General features: G+C 45.2%; 1 pseudogene; it reads right to left on the bottom strand.

Moving 5' to 3' along the window:
• Nucleotides 1-1,112: 1,112 nt before the first annotated feature.
• LOC135977383 (olfactory receptor-like protein COR4) lies at nucleotides 1,113-2,110 on the bottom strand (annotated as a pseudogene).
• Nucleotides 2,111-13,812: the final 11,702 nt, after the last annotated feature.

The raw sequence follows: 13,812 nt of genomic DNA, 5'->3' as shown, positions 1-13,812 counted from the left end.
GGATCACTTGATAATCGCCCTGTTCTGTTCATTCTCTCTGAAACATCTGGCATTGGCCATGGTGGGAGACAGGACACTGGGCTAGATGGACCATTGGTCTGACCCAGTATGACCAGTCTTATGTTCTTAGGTGATGGGCTGGGTGATGCTTTCTTTTAAGATGGCTGATGCAGGTATCTGGATGTGGCTCTGTTTTTCGCCCCCTTCGTCTGCCTGCACAGTTCTCAGCTCTAGGACACCGCTGCTTCTGTAGGCCACGCAGCAGGCCCCCCAGCTTTAGAATTGCTTTTCCCCCTGCCCTGGGTCTGAGCTGTGTTCTGGGCAGGGGAGCGAGATAAAAACTCTGCTGTGGTTGGGTGAGGGCAGAAAGCGGGTGGCAGCAGCAGGAAGCAGAAGGGAGCAAATTGCATGAAAAAGAGGAGAAATGTTTGACTGGGTGTCATGGGTCTGAAAGGCAGCGAGCCTAGGGGTTAGGCTGTGATTCCTCAGACCACTTCAATCTCTCCATTCCTGAGGGAGCTCTGCTAGGTCATACGCATAAAATCAAAGGATCCTAGAAGGAGCCTGGCATGTGGTTGAAACTTGCTCATAGCTCAATATAATTATTACTTTTACAGTAGTAACTGGAGGTGCAAATCGAGACCAGAGCCGCATTGTGCCAAAGAATGAATGCACACCTACACCACAGTGACTCACCAACTCTCTGAGAACATGTCTATACTGCACTTAAATACACCTTTAACTTTAAACATGTGCTTAAGCCCCACTGAAGTCAAAAGGAGACATACTTAAACAGGTGCTTAAGGACTTTCTGAATCAGAGCCCATGGGCATGTCTACACTACAGGGACAGATCGATCTAAGCTACACAATTTGTGTTACGTTAGTAGCATCACTGAAATCGACGTAGCTTAGATCTACTTACCACGGGGTTCACACTGCACTGGGTCGACAGAAGAAACTCTCCAATAGACTCCCCTTACTCATCTCGTTCTAGTGCAGTAGATGGGAGAGTAATCGGGGTCAATTCAGTTGGTTTTCACTAGACCGGCTAAATTGTCCCCCGTGGATTGATCGCGGCAGCGTCGATCCACCTCGAAGTGGAGACAGGCCTTATGTGTCCAGAGAAGCCATTAAAGGATTTGGTTGTCCTATTATGGCACCCTTTGGGGGAAAATGGGCCCTCAATTTTGTCTCTATTGCTCTCCTCAGGGCGTCCTTCACATCCTTGTTCCTCAGGCTGTAGATGAGGGGGTTCAGCATGGGGATCACCACCATGTAGAACACGGAGGCCATTTTGTCTGTGTCCAGGGAGTAGCTGGCGCTGGGTCGGAAATACATGAAGAGAATTGTCCCATGGAACATGGAGACAGCCGTCAGGTGGGAGGTGCAGGTGTAGAAGGCTTTGCGCCTGCCCTCGGTGGAGCGGATCCGCAGCACAGTCACAATTATTAAGATGTATGAGATGAGGATGGTCACAATGCTGATCACCTGAATCAGACTGCCAAAGAGGAAAACGAGTAGCTGATTGATGGCGGTGCCGGAAGAGGAGAGCTTTAGAAGTGGGTTGAGATCACAGAAAAAATGATTCAGGATATTGGAGTCGCAATAGGATAATCTTAGCAAACCGCTGGTGTGTATCACAGAGTTCAGGATGGCCCATAGATATGAACTGCCACCAGCCGTAGGCAGTGCTTTGGTGACATGATGACCATATACAGCAGCGGGTTGCAGATGGCTACATAACGGTCATACGCCATTACTGGCAGCAGAAGGCACTCAGAGATGACAAACAATATGAAGCTAAAATATTGGATGATGCAAGCTGTATAGGAAATAGCTTTCCTCTCGGCTAAGCAGCTCATCAGCATCTTGGGAGTGACGACTGTGGAGTAACAGGCATCCACGGGAGACAAATTCTTGAGAAAGAAGTACCTGGGGGTGTGGAGTCGGGGGTCGATCCTGATTAAAACCATCATCCCCAGATTCCACACCAGGGTGATAACATAGATCACTAGGAACAGCACAAAGAGGGGGACCTGCAGCTCCAGACGATCTGTCACTCTTGTGAGAATGAACTCGGTCACTGCCGTACAATTTCCTCCAGCCATTCATTCAGCCTTGGGCGCTAGCTGCGGGATCAACCATAAAGGAAGGCATTAGTTCTTATGCAAATGGTGTATGCTAATATAAAGAACTGTGGTCATATGCGTAAAGACCCTTTGAGTCATGAAATGGAACCTGGAACAACTGATGGGAAAACCCATCACTCCTTCACTTCTTCTAAGGGAGAAAAAAATCCTTTATCTCTAGGAAAGTGCATTACCCTGCCATTTAGTCTGATTTACACATTTTGACCCGTATTCTGTTGATATTTTAATTTCACTTATTAGTGTAGCCTCACAGACTCAGTGGAATGCCTCACATAAATAAAATTAAGGAATATGTTCAATTTTGTGGGACTGGTGCCTTAGACAGTAGTAGAATCCATGGATCTCCATTATACCTGGGAACAATAACATGGTTAGGAGGAACGCATAGTTTGCATCGCACTCTCTGGTTATTGGTTGACAGTTTCCCCCACCGAAATATGCCTCCATGTTTTTAAATCATCGGCTACCAACTAGAACACATTATGCACATACTTTCATTGAGAAAATATTTCAAAAATGGAGCTTCTAAATTTATCCCTTCTGGACACTACAGCCATGCTGACTAAATCCTGTAGCTTCTTGTTCTTTGGCTGCTGAAAAATTACCTTATGTACACTTCTAATGATCAGACAAAAAGTGTGTAGCCAGGGGTGAATATTTCTGAGAAAATTAACAACAGTGAATATATTTTTAGAAACATATATTTATAATGATAAGAAAAAATATTCCATGTATAGATTTATCTTTTAACCTGTCTTTATAGAGATAAGAAACTGCCTGTAAACCTATTTAATCATATATCAATATCCTCAATGCACCTCTTTCCTCACCCCATGTCACAATAGTGATTGCCAAATCATATAATTGTTAATTCTACTTAGCTCATGTCGCACATTCCAGTTTGTGAAATTATGGGGATGGCTTGGTTCTCATTCATAACACCCTGGCAATGTAAAAGGTAGTGAACGTCTAGTGTGATCATCAGGTATGTTTTTTGTGGCCAAAGATCAAGAAAAAGTGTGTGTGTGTGTGTGTGTGTGTACATATTCATGCACATGCCGTACATACACACACATGTCATTCATTTCTTTACACACTCTTTGGTTTTGGCCAAATAGCATGTCAGTCAGTCGGCATTCAGACAAATATTACAAATAAGTGGGTTTTAGCCCACGAAAGCTTATGCTCAAATAAATTTGTTAATCTCTAAGGTGCCACAAGTACTCCTGTTCTTTTTGCGGATACAGACTAACACGGATGCTTCTCTGAAACAAATAAAATGATTATTCAACTTCAAAGGCAGCTTGCTTAACGTGCACTTCTACAGAAGATAGAAAGGAAGAAGGACTTGACTTCTTTCATCAAATGCATCCAAGCAAAGAACAATAAGTCATTTAGGGCTTGATCCTGCATGGATCTGAGCATTCTTCCCTCAGTCCAGCAGAACATTTAAGCAGGTGCATATCTTTTCATAGAATCATAGAAAAGTAGGGCTTGAAGAGGTCATCTAGTCCATCCCCCAGTGCTTCTAAACCTTTTATTGTTTTTATTGCTCTCCCCTGGGCTGTCTCCAATCTATCTCCATCTTTCCTGAAGTGGAGCACCCAGAATTTTAAGCATGTTGATTTCAATGGGGCTTCTTACATTCTTAAAGTTGCTTAAAGTTAAGCATGTGCTTATAGGTTTCTTTGGATTGGGGCTAACGTGCTCAGTGCCTTGCTGGTCTGAACTGTTCTTCTGGATGAGCTGAGAAGTTGGGAAATGTCTGTAGATCCTAGGAGTGCTGTTAAGCAGAACCACAAAGAAACTGGAGGGATTTGACAGTTTTATATGGCATGGTGTGTGGATGCGGATGCTTAAGGAATACTAAACATTATGCTTCAGGGCTTAAACCAATCTCTTCTCTAACTATGAGAGATCAGGGCGAGATGGGGGAAAGGGCTGATTATTCCACATCTGCCTATTGAAGGTTATTAAACCTTCTTTTGAAACATCTGGTACTAGTCACTATCAGAGACAAGACACTAGATGGAGCTCAGGTCTGATCCAATCGGGCAATTTCTGTGTGTTTATTCAGTGTTTCATAAAAAGACCGGTGAATCCAAATGCTTCTGCAGACCAAATTCCTTCTAAAGAGAGAATCAGAACCAGAGATCAGATAGTTACATTCTAGCAAATTTCTGTTAAGCTATTTCCTACCCCCACTTTTAAAGGAAGTACAGGATTGATGACCATAAATATTTTTTAATGCTAAAGGAGCTCTCCTGCCTGTTCACAGATCTCAGATCCTAAAAAACATTATCTATCTATCTATCTATCTATCTATCTATCTATCTATCTATGTGCAAGCGAAAAGTGCTCTCAAAAGTGGCTGTAGAATTCCCCTCTATTTAAGTCAAGGAAAGATGGAGTTAAAAACATCAGAGAAAAGACTAATGTAAACACATTCTACATAATGCTCAGTAGAGCATCTGAGCTGACCATGTCACTGAAAGCCCATCCGATTCACAGAAAATGATTTATTTTCATTGGACTGAGCCTTTGTAGACATTGTCTCTGCTCGGGAAAGCAGTGATGTTCTACAAAGTGTTAATGAACATGCATTCCAACACGCCGTGCTCGCCACAACCAAACCTCCATGCGGCACTCAGAGAAAGAGCTGAGCCTTACGCTGTGCCTTGAAAACTCAGAGTTTGGATGTGTGTGCCCAGGGAATTGACCTCCAGGTTTAGAAGACTCCCCCGTGCGAATGTTCGACCATCACTCCCCACATATTTAATCTCAGCCTCATTGAAGTCTATGGCAAAATTCCCATTAGTTTCAATGGTCCCGGATGTCCTCCTAGGTGTAATATCCCCTGCAATTCAGTGGACAGCTGCATTTGGCAGTAGCTGTGCTTGGGCTGAGTGGCTCATGGTAGAGAACATTGCAATAATCCACTCCAGAAGTCACCCAAGGTATGGACTGTAAGAGAGAATTCATGTGAAAGACTCAGAACAATCTCCTTTCTGTTCCCACGTGGCTGCATTATAGATTCAAATAATCAACAAGTTGACTTCTGCAAATTTCTGCCTTGGGCAAGGTGTTCTGAAAAGAGCTATTTCCTGATGTAACTATCAAAAGGAGATTTCAGTTTTATTGTACTGGAAATAGTGTTCACTCCTACCTTCGGAGAGATGTCGTCTTTCTTGATTTCAAAGTATAGGATGGAAGTGCGTTTATGTTTGGCATAGCATCATTTGGGAGAGGATCCCTGTAGCACCTCTGAGCTCTGATCATCAAGACAAGTAAGGGCAGACTCATTAAAATACACCGTATTTCTCTAGGGGACAAGGGATAATCACATGCAGATGCATTATCTTGAAAAGTTTTGCAAAGGTTTTTGCCACTGGGGGGATATGGGCTCTGTGCCTGATGTAGAACACATCCCTTGTCTCCCCGACCCAGCACCTGCTCTAGGAGGCAGGTTGGAGCAATCCAGGGGAAGGACAGGGTGTGGTTATACTGTGCTGGTGGAACGGCCCGAGGTAGGTTTAACATCGTTCTCATAACTGATTCCCAAGGGGCTGTAACAGCACGGCGGAGAGCGTGACTTGGTCCCTGGCATGCAGCATCTGCTCCAGCAATGGTACCTGCCATGTTCCATCCTGTTTGCCGGCCCAGGGTGCTACTTGCAATGTATAATGTTGGTTTTCCAATTTACTTGAACTCTGAGAGCATGACCTTTGCTAACCTGAGAATGCAAAACTTTGTAAACTTTTAATCCTTTTTAAAACCTTGACTTTGTATTTCCTAATTATTTTATGGTTTAGTTTATTGATGAAAGCAAACTTAAGTAACGTTAAATGAAGGGTTTTTTGTTTGTTGATTTCCTTTGTTTTTTTTTAAATAGAAAGAAAATATTTTATATATGTGTTATTTAAACAATGAAGCTCTTACTCATGTGTTGTTTTCAGTATATAGTTTATTGCCATTGTTATCTTTGTAAAAATCTCTGTTTCACCACTCAGTGCCGTGTTGATCAGAGTATGGAAAGTAATTAAATTAAACTGTATTAAAACAAAACTTATTTTATGCAACTTCTGTTTCAGTGAAAGTTCTCAGCTAGAACCCTGAATGTGTAAGAAGCAGATAAACAATATCCAAGAAAAAGAGCTGGAATTTTTCCTCTTGTTTTCACCTGGCCCTTACTAAGGAAAGTAGCAAACAACTGCCCTTTGGAAAAAAACACTGGACCCTATCACAGTACAAACCCAAATGAGCACAGCAGGAGGCTGTCCTGCCTGTCCAAATGTGGCCCTGTTTCATTATCAACTTCCTTCCTGTGATGATGTTCTGGGGGCAATCAGTTGTCAAAGGTAGCCGTTGCCATGGTAGCCAGGTTGCTAGCCATTCTCCCCAAGTATGAAAATGAACTGGAGGGAGGGAGTGCTGAGTGGTGGATTATCTCTGATGTCACAATGCTACTGCTCAGGCAGCACCAGTGGGCAGCAAATGTGCAGTGCGTATGTGTGGGGGGGGGGAACAGGGGGGGGGGGGACAGGCTTTCCCAGTGCTCCTCTTTTGCAAATTTCCTAAAGAAGCCAACAACATAACTACACAGAATACACAGTAATGATGATTCCACACACATTATTGTTCTGGCTCCTAAGAAACAAATTAGCAAAACATTGCGAACTTCCAGCAAGAGAATTTTATGTTTTCTCTAACTTCTCTGCTTGTGTGCCACAAAACATAAAAGACACAATCTCATAAAAAATGAAATAAAATTCTGAAGCCAAATGTCCTTTTGAAACAGAAAACAATGGAACCATTTCATTCTGGTAAGTTTACTCTTACTGAAACACTTCACTTTTCCTTTCCCCTTCACAGGGAGGAGCCTAAATTAGGTTTCCCTAAATCCATGATTGGAATAGCGGAGCGAAGCCTCACTAAAAGCCAAGCAGCTCGGAAAGAATGGGATGAGCACAATACAGTAGAACCCTGTTTATCCGACCCTCCATTATCCGGTTCTCCATATCAACCCAACAACCAGCACACACAGGTCCAGAAATGAGCAGTATCTGCTATGGTCACTAGATGGCGCTGCAGCCTCGCACTTACCCATTCATCCGATTATCCGAAGTTTTGGTTAACCAGTCTGGCCCTGGTCCCAATTCGATGGGATGAACGGGGTCCTGCTGTCCTTGTGAGTGATCATTTGCTGCAGGTGATCTGCTGCAGTTGTTACTCCTCGTGGAAAAGTACAAACTGCAAAACTGATGGGAGGGGCCTTCGGAGGTGGTAGAGAGGGGTCACGCTGTTACCTGCAATGTACACAGGCCCCGCAGCAGGGATGCACCTTGGACTGTTAAAAGTGCATCACAATAGTGAAGCTGTTGTCAAGATGCTATTCTGTGCAGAGGATTGTAAGACAGCCCCTTACGGATCTGATGCCTGAATTCCACAGGGATATCCCACTCGAGAGCATTGAGGTGTGTGAAGAGGTCACCGTAACTGAAAAGACAGAGGTTATGACTGTGCTGCAAAGTCACTGCCAGGTATGATCTAGCAGGCCAGGCCTGACTCACAAAAGTTGCCTAAGATTAACACTGTGGGATCACAACCTGCACCCAGCAAAGCACCCCACAGAACTGGTACATTGCAGCAGCAGGTTCAGAAGGAGCTGGCAAGCCTGCTGGGCATGGGAATAATTGAAGAGTCAAACAGTCCCTGGGATGAGGAAGTCATTTTGCTGATGTTTACAGGGAGCTCCTCCCGAGTGTGGGGGGCAGAATGGGAGAAAGCACAAAGGGGCTTGTTTGAAGATTTAACCAGTGAGTGATGGAGGCAAGCTTCATGGGCCATGTAACTGAGAACATTCAGTGGCCTTAGACCAGGGATGGGCAAACTTTTTGACTCACGGGCCACATCAGGGTATAGAAATTGTATGGAGGGCCATGAATGCTCACAGAATTAGGGTTGGGGTGTGGGAGAGAGTGAGGGCTTCGGCTGGGGGTGCAGGCTCTGGGGTGGGGCTGGGGTTGAGGGGTTTGGGTGCAGGTGCTGTCAAGGGCCCTCAGCAAAGAGCCTGTCATGACACATGCCATTTAGCTGAGCCCTGGCGGGATCCTTATCAGGCAGGATAACAAGGGTGGTGCTGCACCTGGGAACAGTGAAGATCCTGCCAATGTCCCTGAAGGCCAGGATGTGACCTCAGATTATATCAGGAGGACCAGTTTGGAGAAGATATCAGTGAAAACCCTGGAGAGGGGGATGTACCTGGCCAGAGACTGGAAATCCAGGTGGTTACTGCAACTCTCTAACCCCTCCCTCCCATTGTTTTCTAGATAAATTGTACTTTCAACACTGAGGATTTTGGAGGTTATGGCCAAATCATTTACTGTCCTGGCTATTATGCCGTGCATTGCTGGGTGTGTGTCTGTGGGGTAGTGCAAACGCCACAACATTTGCATGGCCTCCTCTGCCTTCCCCTCCCCTCCACCAGCCTCTGCTGGGCACAATCCCAAGTGGATGCAGAGCACTGGGGGGAAGGTTTCTAAAAAGCCAACGTTGCTGTTTATCCAAGAGGTCAGAGTATGGGCTGCACAGCTTGTGCTGAAGCCCACGGTCTGTAGCAAGTTCACAAATAGAAATCAGTGCCCCTTCTGTCCGTATCACCGCAGGCAGGCAGGTGGGGGTGGAGGGGTTCAAACACCGCTTGGATCAATGCTCTCCATCCTAGCTCAGGCTTTGGTTGGTTTCCTTCATTTCCCCCCAGTTCTGGTAGCTTATTCTGGGAAGTTTCTCAGGCAGCATGAATTCTCAATGGCCTTTCAGGAGAACCGGGAGAGCAAACCTGCTAGGACTTCCATAATAGCCAGGTCCCTACCAAATTCAGGGCTCACTTTGACTAATTTAAAAACCCTCTGACCTTGAAATTGACCAGTGTTTCCATCTGAAATGTCATGGTATTGTAACCATGGGGGTCCTGACCAAAATAGGACAATAGGGGAGTTCAGTGGTTGTTGTAGGGGGTCATAGCATGGCCACCCTCATGTGTGTGGTGCCTTCAGACCTGGGCTCCAAGGGCAGCAGCCAGCAACCTTTCTGAAGCTAGAGGAGGTTCCCAGATGTGCAGGAGCACCTCGGCTCCTACCATTTTCGGGACATCTAGAAAAATGGACACCTGAGCCCCAGAAGGAACGGCAAGGGAAGCCCCGAGCCCCAGCTGCAGATGCCGGGCAGAAGACCCGAGCCCGGACACCCAGAGCGCCAGCAGGAGTGGGGAGGGGCATGAAAGTCCTGAGCCCAGTTCCCCAGCACTGGCTGCAGCCACAGGGGCCCAGAAGCTCTGAGTCCGGGCACCCAGAGACGTGACTGGAGCAGAAGCTGCCAAGGCCAAAGCCCTGAGCCCAACGTGGGCTGATGCAGTGCACTCACTTCTGCACTGCCTCTGGAGGGGCATCTGATATCCCCACGCAGAGGAAGTCCTGTCACCAGCCCGGCAGACAAACAGCAAGGAAGCCCCTCCTGGGGTGCTCCTGGCTGGGGGGCTCCCAGCAGGATGGGGAGATCGGATATCATGGGGCAGGGCTAATTCGATCTAGCTAAGAAAGGCACAATAAGAATTGGGCTTAATATGGTGCAAAGTGAATGACATTTCATAGCCCGTGAAATAGAGGCCACATTAGGAGATGGAATTGTTTCACAATCTGGGCCTCTATGAAAAACTCAGTGTGGGGTGAGGAACAGACTCTGCTGTTTTACCAGGTGGCCTGGTTGCTCCCCAGAATCAATAATGAGCAAGTGGGGAGATCCGGGGTGCAGCTCCAACATCCAACCAGGCTGGACAGGGGCAGATATCAGGCCTGCCAGGGAATGACGAGTGTGGCAGTGACTTCACAAAGGCCTTAGGCAGGAACTCAGCCTATTGGGCAAAGGTGATGATGCGTCTGTGACCTCACAGAGCTCCCTTGACAACTGCCAAGTAGGACAGGGATGCAGGGCAGGGGGAACCTCAGAGACCCCCTGTAGCCTTGCTGCAGCAAGTCTCCATCTCGCGGTTCGCTCAGAGTACCAAGAGACCGTTGTTGTGGAGGACATTCTGTGTGGTTTTTTTTTCATATCGGACTGGATTTTTTTGAAAGAAATCATCATCTGTGTAGAAGGTAAGAAAAAATATAGGCTCTAAGTACAAGATAGAAGACTCTATCCTAGCAGATTCAAAGGCATCACCACCCTCCTAGTGAAAAAGTTTTTCCGAATATCCAAGCCTTCCACACTGCAACTTGAGGTCATTGCTCCTTGTTCTGTCATCTGCCAGCTCTAAGAATTTCATGAGAATCAATCTTTCATTAAGAAAATAATTCAAAAATACAAATACAAAAAACTTTGAGTGAAATCAATCCATCCTGATCTTTAGTGGCTGGGGGTGTGGGCCTCGGAGGCCAGACTGAGACCCTCATTGGCTAGTAACACCCAGGAAGCCAGTAAAAAATTCCAGTTCTCTTAGCAACCAAGCCTCCATAATCCAAGGGACACCTGAGGGCTGCGGGAGACAGAGGGGTGCTGAGAATGTCTAACTCATGATTGAAAATACAGAGATGTGATATTGACTTTGGTTGGGGGACAAGTATCAAATCCGTCGGGATTCTTGCCCCAAACAACAATCATCCATTGTCCTTTAGAGCACAAGGGCCCTAACACGCCTGACATGCTCAAATCTCTCTCCTGCTAGGATTTAGAGAATTTTCTCCATCCCCACGATACAGAGGGAAAAAGAAAAGAAGTGACCTCTCTTTGGTCACACATCAAGGTTATGCCAGAGCTAGAAAGAGAAACATAAGAAAAAAGTTGTATCAAAATGTTTTGCTTTTAAAACTAACTGATTTCTTAAACCAAGGAAATTTGATGTGTGGTTAGTGAACTGAAATGATACATTCTGGTCTCCACGTGTTTCTAGATTGATGAACCAGTAGATCCATCCCCTCACACGTAGTTTTTATCCATAGATTGAGGGAGGAAAACAAGTTTGCCTGTTTTGTGAACTCCCAATGGCTTTCTTGAATTTCAACAAACTAGTCGATTGAACTGAACTATTTGAATAAACTGAAATGAAGACAATATTTTCTGCACCTTTCAAGGAAGTTATTGCTGTCCAAAGCTAGGCTAGCATTTCAGCTAACTTTGCTTCCAGGGCCTTAGCTACCACATCAGTGGTGCGACTGTCTGAAAAACTTGGCAGTGAACATATTCCACTTAATGTTCTTTTTTCTCTTCTATTTAAATTATTTAAAAGATTGTCATAAATTTTGCCCTTATCAAAGGTTGTCAATTTCACGTTTAATTCTGACAGCGAGGGAGACAAGCCACTGGAACAAATTACCCAGGGGAGAGGTGAAGTCTCTGTTTCCTGGTGTCCTCACATCACAACTGCCTTTCATTCTGGAAGGGTCCTTTTAGTTAATTACAAGCAATTGGGTTTAATAGGGTGTGAGAGTCTGAAATTTCATAGCCCGTGATATAGAGGCCAGATTAGGAGATTGAATTGTTTCACAATCTGGGCCTCTATGAAAAACTCAGTGTGGGGTGAGGAACAGACTCTGCTGTTTTACCAGGTGGCCTGGTTGCTCCCCAGAATCAATAATGAGCAAGTGGGGAGATCCGGGGTGCAGCTCAAACATCCAACCAGGCTGGCCAGGGGCAGGCATCAGGCCTGCCAGGGAATGACGAGTGTGGCAGTGACTTCACAAAGGCCTTTGGCAGGAACTCAGCCTATTGGGCAAAGGTGATGAGGCGTCTGTGACCTCACAGAGCTCCCTTGACAACAGCCAGGCAGGACAGGGATGCAGGGCAGGGGGAACCTCAGAGACCCCCTGTAGCCTTGCTGCAGCAAGTCTCCATCTCACGGTTCTCTCAGAGGACCAAGAGACGGTTGTTGTGGAGGACATTCTGAGGAATTTTTTTTCATATCGGTGTGGATTTTTTTGAAAGAAATCGTCATCTGTGTAGAAGGTAAGAAAAAATATAGGCTCTAAGGACAAGATAGGGGACTCTGTCTTAGCAGATTCTCACGTAGAGGTATAGAGGTTCGATATCTCTGTACTAGGCACTGGTGCAACCACTCCTGGAATATTGTGTCCATTTCTGGTGTCCACAATTTGAGACAGATGCTGATAAATCAGAGACGGTTCATAGAAGAGCCACAAGAATGATGATGAAAGGATTAGAAAACCTGCCCTGTGGTGACAGACTACAGGAGCTCAATCTAAGAGAAGGTTAAGCGGTGAGCCTATGGGAACAAATATTTACTAATGGGCTCTTCACTTTACCAGATAAAGGTTATGAGCAGACAATGGCTGGAAGTTGAAGCTAGACCAATACACACTGGAAAAAAGGCGAGCATTTTAAACATCAGAGTTTGGAGCAATTCACTGAGGCTTGTGCTGGATTTTCCACAACTTGCCTGTTTTAAAATCAAGATTGGATGTTTTACTAAAAAATCTGCTCTAATTCCTATGGGAATTATTTTGAGGGACGTTCTATGGCCGAAGCAAAACAGAAAGTCAGACTGCAGTGGTTTCTTCTGGGCTTGGAATTTATGAATCTGTGACTCGCTGGGGGTGTTTGGAATTTGATCATTTTGCTTCCCTCTTCCTCCTTCCCTCTTGTCCCTTACATTGGTATTGTAAGCTGAAGGGCATTGTGACTTTAGAGCAGTGGTTCCCAAACTGAGGTTCGTGAACCCCTGGGGGTTCGCGAAATGTTACAGGGGGTTCTCGGGAAAAAATTCCCTAATGGCAGACAGAGCTGCCCCTAGGGACCCCAGGCACCATGGGGCCAGCAGCCCAGAGCCCCTGGACTTCCAAGAGGTAAGCAGATCAAAGCAAGCATATCTATCACACTGAAGAGATTTAAATTTCAAGACTCCTTATAAGAAATGGAAAGGGAGGTAGATATTTTTGGCTGTTTTTAAAATGAAATAGGCAGCTAGGATTGTTTTTACAATTATTATGAAGAACAAGTTTAAACTTTGTTGTAACATGCGTTGTTTGCCTGGACTGCTCAAGACCTGAATGCTTGTGTAGGAGGAACTCTTTAAGTTGGCTTCTTAAATACTTTTATGCTTGTTTCACATCTGATACTCCTTGATGAAACATAGGAGCCTTGTCTTATAACAGGCTTATTCCAAGTGATACAAGCTACGAAAGTGAGATCTTGGAAGAGTGTTGCCGTTTTCATAATGTAATAAGAATACTGTAATGATAAATAATAATTAATAATGAATAGTGTGTAATAAGCATGTCATAAAAACAAATTGTATATTTCCAAGATCACTTCTTTTCTAATTTATACTCAGGTAAAGTTGAAAATCCCTGGAAATATTCATTTTTGGGAGGGGGTTCATGAGACTTGACATTTTAGTGAAAGGGGTCCACAGGCTGTTAAAGTTTGGGAACCACTGCTTTAGAGTGAATTCAGACAGTCAGAGCTAACTCTCCACAGGTGATTTGCATAAGTCAGTAAATGAGCCTGCAGGTTTCCATGGGAGCGATGCCCAAAGCAGGCCGCAGGCTTCGGGTTGATGCTGAGGGTTAGTGGAGTCAGTGAGTGACAGGGGGGCTGAGTTACCTCTGGGGTCACAGTGTTACTGCTCGGGTTCCTCGGCCTGCTGCACC

This window comes from Chrysemys picta, chromosome 24, assembly GCF_011386835.1.
Source record: "Chrysemys picta bellii isolate R12L10 chromosome 24, ASM1138683v2, whole genome shotgun sequence".
Classification (NCBI taxonomy): domain Eukaryota; kingdom Metazoa; phylum Chordata; order Testudines; family Emydidae; genus Chrysemys; species Chrysemys picta.
This window is presented reverse-complemented; position numbering and strand designations above follow the sequence as displayed.